Below are 9339 nucleotides of genomic sequence, written 5' to 3' on the forward strand. Positions count from 1 at the left end.
CTCAACCTACAAATAAAAGAGAAAAAGCAAATAAAAAGGAAAAACAACAAGTAAACTATAAAATGCACAAAATAGAGAAACTAACTAAGAAAAGCATAAAATGAAGAAATTAAGAATAAAACTAAGGAAAACTAAAGAAAAGAGTAATAAAATGAAATGAAATTCATCCAAAAAGAGATCAAATAACTGCCATAAATGTCACTCATCAAATTCCCCCAAGCTAAACTTTTGCTCGTCCTCGAGCAAAACAAAGCAAGAAAGATCAAGGATGAAAAATTTATTGAAAATGAAAAAGAAAGACTCAAGATAAGAATATACACTAAGACTCACTGTCGTAGGAATCACGGTTGCTTTTAGCTACAACAAGCCCTTTAAACCCCAAAGTCGCCTATGAGGACGAGTGAGGTCTCGTAAGGGTATCCTAAGAGTTTGACCCATAAATCTCCACCAAACATCAATGAGGCAAACCATAAAAATAAAAGAAAACAAAATGAAAACAAAACCTTTACGAAATGAACTTACATAAAGACTATAATGCAAATGAATGAAAATCTTTCTCAAGTAGTTAAGGTATGCACTTTTAAAGATATCTAAGGTTGATTGAAACATAGGGTATGCTAGGCATAGGAACTAGACATCACAATCCACGTTCATCCCAAACAATCTTACCGCGTTTTCCCCACTAGTCTCAAATCTCCCCTTAGTGAGTATCCCAATGATTCCTCGAAGGAACCGGAAAAGAATTTTATTTAGGCTACTCGACAATCTCGACTATGCATCCCCTTTCCTTAGGCAATGACCCATGATGCCTTCCCCCAAATAGTGACTCAACTATCTAGGTCGAAAGGTCTTTCCCCAAGGTTGTAACGTAAGGCATAAAGGGTGAAGGTAGGCTAAAATTTAAAATTTAGTGATTTTCCTATAAAGTGAAGCAAAAGGGTGATCAATCCTTAACACCACAATCAAGAAATTACCAAACAAAAACAACACCCCCAAGCTTACTTGAAGCTGTACTCACAAAGAAATATATACAAAAAGCGTACACGCTTCTACCCCAAGCTAAAATGAAGCATTGTCCTCAATGCTTAGAAGGAGAAAAGAATACATCAAAATATTTTTTTTTTTGAATTTTTCACGTTTTCAATTTTTTTTTTTTAATTTGAATTTGCAATGTCCTTGCATTTTGCTAAATTCGGACGGCTTTTTCTATTATGCAACTTATTTGTCCATGCCTTTTATGAAGTAGGACGGCTTTGTCCATTGCCATTATTCACAAAGAAAATGATATCACAAACTTGCATTCATAAAAACCAAAACTCCAACTCATACACCACAAACTTCATCACAAATGATCATTTTGCTTCACAAAAACCAAGAATAGAAAGAAAATGAAACAAAAGGTCAAGGAACTAAAGATGTGGCTTGAAAAGAAGGTATAAGGCTCAAATGGTTGCAAGAAGGCAAATGTAAACCCAAAAATAAAGAAAATAACAAAATAAAACAAAAATGAAAAATACCACCCCTAAAAATGTGCCTTTGTCCTTCCTAGATAGTTCGGTCTCGAGTTCAAGAATCATACATCAAGCTTTATTAGATTAGGTTTGCATAGTCAAGGATCCACACCGCTCATACAAAGAATGTTGAAGGCTTGAAAAACAAGTAACCTCACATGGATGTAGCAAAAACTCACTAATGGTGTCAAATTGACTATAGGGAGCAACTACCAAGCATGCCACAAACAAGTAAAATCCGGCTTCATGATCCTCCTAGTTCAAACCAACTACCCTAGCATACACCTATCCTAGAGTCAACCGAACATAGTCTCAAACCGTGCATACCTTTACTACCTAGGAAGAAAATCATGCAAAAGACAAGTCTAATGTACAAAGTCCAATTCAAAAGAAAAACGAAAAATAAAACCTCAAAATCATACAACAAATAAACTTGAAAATAAAAGAAAATAAAAGAAAAGGAAAATAAAAGAAAGTAAAAGAAAAGAAATGGAGACATAGAAAAGGAAAATAGGAGAAGTAATATGAAATGGACTAGAAAGCAAGTTAAACACATAAGAATCCCAATCGACAAACAAGTGATCGATCGACATCATCGTCATCGATCCCAAACACATTACGTGTTAACAAGCATCCATCCTCGAACCATTCAACTTCCCCTAAACTAATCCTATTTTATGCAACCAAGAAAAATAAAGAGAAAAATAAGAAAGATCTCACCGGGCTCCAAGCTTAGCAAGAATAAACGAAGCAAGTAGAAACCACCTCGTTGCATTCCATAACCAAAAGCTTCTTCAAGAAACCAAGTGACAAAAAAGAAAAATAAAAGAAACTATAAACAAAGAAAATGGTTAGTAACTTCAAAACAAAGAAAATAAAACAACAAATAAAAGGAAACTAAACTAAGCAAAAAGTATATACAACTAAGGGAAATAAAAGCTCAACTGATCAAAGAGTAAAAGGAATAAAAGAAAGGAACTAAGAAAGCAAGAAAGTAACTAAACTAACTAAAGAACTAAACTAAACTACAAGATTTGGATTTTGGGAATTTGGATCAAAGGGTTTTGGATTAAAGGGATTTGGATATTAGGGAACAACCACAACAACAACATCACAAGCAAAGCATCATCACAAACAACAAGTAACCAAACAAATCGGGCAAGCATACTAGCTACAAGGAAAGTAGCCTAGAGATCAAGAAAAAGAGGAAACCGAACAAGAGGAACAAAAATAAGCATGCAAGCAACTAAGATATGCACACAACAACAAATACTGGTCACCGAGCAAAGCATTAGTTCCCCCAGGCTAGATTAAAAATACATCTCAACATCCCAAACAATACAAAACAAGCATAAAAAATATAAGGGATGGAGGCAAAAAGCACAAAAAGCACAAGGGAACTAATGACTACTACCATCACCACCACCACCACTACCACTACCGCTAGGCTCGGCCCAATTGGGGTCAATGTTGCCCGCGGGGTCATCGAAGGGATGAGGGTAAGGCTGCCATCCTCCGGTGAAACCCTCGGGCCACCCATAATGCCCCTTGAAAAGATCTTGTTGCCAAGGAGCAAGAGGGGTGAAGTTATCGGGCAAGCGAAGTTCATAAGGGTGGTTTTCATGGACATGGGGGTAGTTAGGATCGCCCCTATAGTCACATCCACCGGGAGCCTTGTAATCATAGTTACCGTGCTCATCCGGGTAGAAGCGACGCTCGGTATCGGGGTCGGAAGGACCCTTTCAATATGGATGCCCGTATGAAGTTATAGGACCTTGTTGGGGCGGGAAATACGGATAGTTAACCGGGGGAACAATGTTCCCGCGGTCAACTTCCGCATCATAGATTTGTTGTTGTTGTGCAAACATACCTTGTTGCATTTCTTGGATACCTCTAATTGTTCGTAGATGGCCCCAAAATCTTGATCATACATGACGTCCAAATGGATTTTCAATCCACTCATTTGCTCACTAAGAGCCCTCATATCGGCATTTTCATAAGTATGTTGCCCTTCTTGTTGTTGTTCTTGAGGAACTTGGTGTTGTGGAATTTGTTGTTGTTGTTGTTGGGCTCTTTGGAGCTCCTCATCATCATCCTCATCAGAGTCGAAGTTGGGACGCCGAAAAGACCTAGGGACATGCCAAATGTTGTCGGTGTTGATCCGGCCCAATGAAGTCAATCCAGGGTTAGGCAAAAAGCACCAATGCTCATTGTTCCTTAACCACTCATGTCTCCCATCCTCGTAGTTCTTGGAGATGAATTGAATTTGACCCAATTGCCTTAAGTCGAGATAAAGGGTGGTGTTGTCTCCAATCTCCTTGCAAAAGGGAAGATATTGGTCAAGGTGGAGGCAAGTCAAATGTAACACCCTAGAAATTCCTTTCCTTTAAAATACACTTTACTCTTTTTAAAATACGATTTAGGAATATCTAAGACATTACTGCCACCGTGAAAACGGCTAAGGCAATTATCAAAGACACACAGCGGAAGACTTAACTCAAAACCATTCAAAAACGAGTCAACTTAAAAGTCAACCAAACGAAAGTAAAGATTAAAACCAAAGTCAAACGAAGTCAAATGAAATCAACCTACAACTTGGAACCATTGATGGCCCTTGTCAAAACCAATTAAATTATGAAAACCTTTGCGTTAGTCTCATAAGCATAACATAATATAATATAATATTTGAATGCAATAAACCACATCTCAACTAATAGAAACTAGCATGATTCGCTCTTCACTCATGCCCCGTCATGAATATGTTTCAACGCCTGAAAAGATTATCTCCACTTGCCCCCACTACTCACCATTAAAATGGATCATCGTAGGGCCAAGATAAAGACATAGCCAGACACAAACAACACACACAATCAGCAAAGCTGAGTACATAAGCGTATTTAAACACACTAACATGCAACTCCTAGCATCACACATACTTACCTCATTGCACCTGTTTACAAGCACACACAACAAACATCAAGACTCTTTAACTGGACACTAAATAATTTATTTAGCGTTGATTACGCATCGAACGGGTTTCCAACTAAACCAAACCTACCTCAATAAATTGAGGCCCACTGACACGGGAGCTAACCGTGCCAGCATCACCTATGCCACACCCATTGGTGGCGGAATTCCAGCGCATAATAATAATAATAATAATAATAATAATAATAATAATAATAATAATAATAATAATAATAATAATAATAATAATAATAATAATAATAATAATAATAATAATAATAATAATAATAATAATAATAATAATAATAATAATAATAATAATAATAATAATAATAATAATAATAATAATAATAATAATAATAATAATAATAATAATAATAATAATAATAATAATAATAATAATAATAATAATAATAATAATAATAATAATAATAATAATAATAATAATAATAATAATAATAATAATAATAATAAAAGGGAATATACAGTGTCCTGTACTCCATTAGAAGTTATGGTTAAATATAAAACCCCATAACTCCCCCCATATGTTCATACTCAAGGTATATACGTTCCAAGAGTTTTGGTGCGTAATCTCTTTCACTTTACGTTGTTTACATATTATTAGACTTGGTGATGACTCTCAAAGCATAACAATTCAATCATCAATAATAATTCAACCACTAAAACATACCAATTGAATTCTTGAATATTTAGTGACCACATAATATTTAATGTTGAACCCTTTTTAATTCTACCTCAGTGTCAAAGACACCTTAAACGCATAAAGCGCCAACAATCCTATCCCTCGGTGTTAAAAACACCTTAAGTGCACAAAGGCACCAACATACAATTTATTCCTTGTGTACATAGACACTTATATAGCTCCTTCCTCATGCTTATAGCATCAATAAAAATTATATAAACCATAATAAAATTCCTTTTCAATAATCCAAACATAATTAAACAATTAGTTTGATTAAACATGCTCTCTATCATGCCTTAAATAAATATGTAGTCCATATAATCATGCCAAAATATAATTTTCCAATCCATAGATCATGACAAATAATTCATGCTTCACAATTCAACCACCAACACCAATAATTCACAATTCAACACATGAACCTTAGCATGATACTACTTGTAATTGATTGAAATTAAGCCTAGCATGATTCTACATCATCAAAATATGCTAAGTACGCGAACGTACCTCAATTAAGCCCATAAAGTGGCCGAAAATATTACAACAATTCCCGAATCAAGTCTCCTACAATAAGGGACAATAATACTAAATTAATTACTCTTGTATACACAATTTCCAGCAACTTAAACTCACTTTAAACTATTTAGAATAATCTGAAAATTATTTAAAAACCCCTAATTAAACTCCTTTTTAATAGGTTATCACACCCTTTTATTAAAATCACAATTATACTACTTTAAATAAAATTCCAGCATTTTAAACTAATCAAAAACCCCTTTAAAACTTCATCAAAATACACCTTCATACTTAAATTATCCATAGAAAAATTAAATTATCTCTTACCCTTTAAACTCAAGGATAAAAATTTAAAAAAACTTCGGTAAAAATCTAAAACTGCCCGAAAATCATACTTAGAGGCTGAATTTGGCCACGAGAGGGTGGTGCTCACTACCAACAGTAGTGAATCTTTCTTAAAACGTTGTTTCCACATGGAAAACACTACTTTTTTGTCAAAATCGGATGAGTTTAGAACTTGATCGAGATTAAAACGGGATTAATATTAACGAACGAGAATCTATAAATTAAAACACGAATTAATGTGTTCAAAATAATCTAGAATTAAGTTAAACTAATTAGTAGCTATAATCACCAAAATTTCAAAACATCATTACTATAAAAGCCCTAAATCAATTGTTCATGAAAACCCTAAAATTCAAGTCTTTAATAATTTTAAAACTCTAACTTATAATTTTATGTAATCTGAAAATAAAACACTTTATTATTTAAAATTTACAATCTTTAATCATTAAAATACAATTACCAAACATACTAATCTTATTTAAACAATTTAAAATCAAAAACCCAAATTATGAATTGTTAGAACAATAATTAAAACAAGAGGAGATAGAAAATAAGACTAACCTTTTTGTGTGGGAAATTTTTGGGGATAAATGGAGTATTTATAGTGTGGAGTAGGTTAGGTTAGATTTTGGGCTTCATAAAAATTTTGGAGTTGGATAATAAAATAGTTGGCCCAAATTATAAAAATAGGATAGTTGGGTATGGGTTATATTTGGATTAAATACTTGTTGACCCAAAATATAAATACTTGCTTTATTAATAATTAAAAAATTAAAATGGTTTGACCCAAAATATACTTCATAAATAAATAAATAAAATATAAAATACGTTAAAAATACGGGGTATTACAATCTACCCCCCTTAAAAGAAGTTTCGTCCCCGAAACTTGGGTACGAAAACAAGAAAAGGTTCGCTAGAAAACGAATAAGTGCTTGTAAATCTGAAAATTTACTTAATATTTTTAGTTGTTGTACTTTTGTGATACTTATTTTCTACCTTATCTATTCAATCACACACAAACTAGTGTGTAAAGTAACCAACTTACTAACCAACTTACACAAACTAGTGTATAAGATAACAATTTTACTAACAAACTTACACAAACTAGTGTGTAAACTATTAGACTATCTAACAAACTCACACTACTTCACACTACTATTAGTGTAAGATTCAACTTTGGTAATAAACTTACACATTCTTGTGTGTAAAGCAAACAAACTAAATAAAAAAAATCAGTGTAAAACTGACCGAAAAAGCACTTAAAATGCCAAAATTGAGGGAAAAGTGCGCAATTCTATCGCACTCTACCCCCCTTAAAGAAAATGAGTTACGCCCCCGTAACTCAATTTAATTCAACTTTAGAGTTGCTGTTCTCTTTCTCTTTCCATCCTTGGTAAAATCATAATACTTCTCTATATTCATTCCTTGTTGCAAGTACCAAAAGTCTCATTGATTCCGTACTCATTATACCAAAAATAATCAATACTACCTATACTCTCTTTTACCAATCCTCTAGTAAAAGTATGAAGCACGATTGATATCTAAAATCTTGATTTTGTCAAGCTTTCTCTTGATTAAGTTGGTTACCCTCAATAGTTTCCTTTGTAATTCATACCTTTAGTCAATGTTCTTTCACAATGACTCATGAAAAATGTCTTATACCTTACCAAGGTCCAATAATATGTCAAGTTATTTGCCAATTTACCAATTCTATGCAAATTCATATATTTCTATATCCCTTGGCTCATTCTCTTTATTCTTTCCATACTTTTAACTTTGTTTTATGGGTTACACTTTCAATAACACTTGTCTTTTGTCCCCAGTTAAACTTGCATTACTTAAATCCGTTCATAGATACTTTTCTTGCTTCTCCATAACTTTACTCGTTGAAGTCCTAAGACGATCTTCTCACTAATGTTCCCCGACATAGTGAACTTTCATGGTTCTTTCTATACCAATCTCGAAATGTTGCCATGCTAATGCAGGCTTGCATAGTTATCTTTCATTTGTTTTCTCTCCAATGCTTCATGCTCTCTAATGACTTCCAATGTCAAATATTCATTTTGTTTGTCCATTATTATTTGGTGGTTGTAGTAATCGTCCTCAGTGTATCACCAAAGTTCTCCTGTATACCTCCTAGGATCTTAAAAGAAACTAGGAACCTTAGTCTAAAATGATATCTTTAGGAACTCCATGTAATCTCACAACAAATTTGATTTAAGCCTTTGCAAGTTGCTCCTTTCTCCAAGTCTCCTTCATCAGTTTCACACATTGTGGACTTAGACAATCTATCCACCACAATTCAAATGAAACAATCACCCTTAATCATTAATACACCTTTATCGAATCCTTTTACAACTTGTCCTTTCCTGGGTGTATTTCACCTTCCTTCCATTATATTTCACTTCAACTTCTTACTCTTAAATGCATATTTAAGCTTATTCCCATGACCAATAAAATAGCACATCCTCCTACAAATTCGACCCAAATTCACATTCTCTTCTTGATTTTCCTGCATTTCCTCGAATATCGTTGGTCTCAAACTCTAGTTATCCCAACATTTTCTTTACTTTCTTTTCCAACACTTTTGAGGGGGTTAATTTCCTTCTTTCCTATTTACTTTGTATCAGTCCACCACATTACCTCCTCTTTCAATAACATTGAATGCCTTACCCATATTCCTTCATCAACTCCAATCATTTCTTTGCTACATAATTAAATCCTTGTGTGTGAGAGTCTATCTCAAAATTTAAAATTCATTCAAATAATCATGTTTCCATACAAAATTTATTTCACGTTTACATTCCCCATAAACTTTCTTTTACTCTCCATTAATACATTCACTTGTCTATTAGTCTTGAAAATCCATCATAGACCTTTTTCACCCCCATTATCCAACTTAAAGACCTCAAATGACAACTAATTTATTGTCCATAGTTCACCGCTTCTATCCCTGCTACATCAGCAATTACCTCTGTATTTTATCACCAGGTCTCCCAAGATGGTCCTTTCTTAATAATAACTCACTCACAAGTGTTCACATCGTTTTCCCAGTCTTAGAATTTACCAAAATATCTTCAATAAAACACTTTATTCCTTTAGGTCCATATAAAACATAGGTGCTCCGTTAATCCAAAAGGAAACAAAATGAAACTCAAACCGACCAAATCTTGTCATAAATGCCAATATTCGAAATGTCCTTTTTCGAAGGTTCTTACATAATACTAGTTCCTATCCTCAAGTCTAACCTCAATATTATATTTATTCCTTTCATTTGATCAAACAAATTGTCTGTTT

The sequence above is a fragment of the Chenopodium album genome, chromosome 21 (assembly GCF_948465745.1).
Source record: "Chenopodium album chromosome 21, dcCheAlbu1.1, whole genome shotgun sequence".
Taxonomy (NCBI): Eukaryota; Viridiplantae; Streptophyta; class Magnoliopsida; order Caryophyllales; family Amaranthaceae; genus Chenopodium; species Chenopodium album.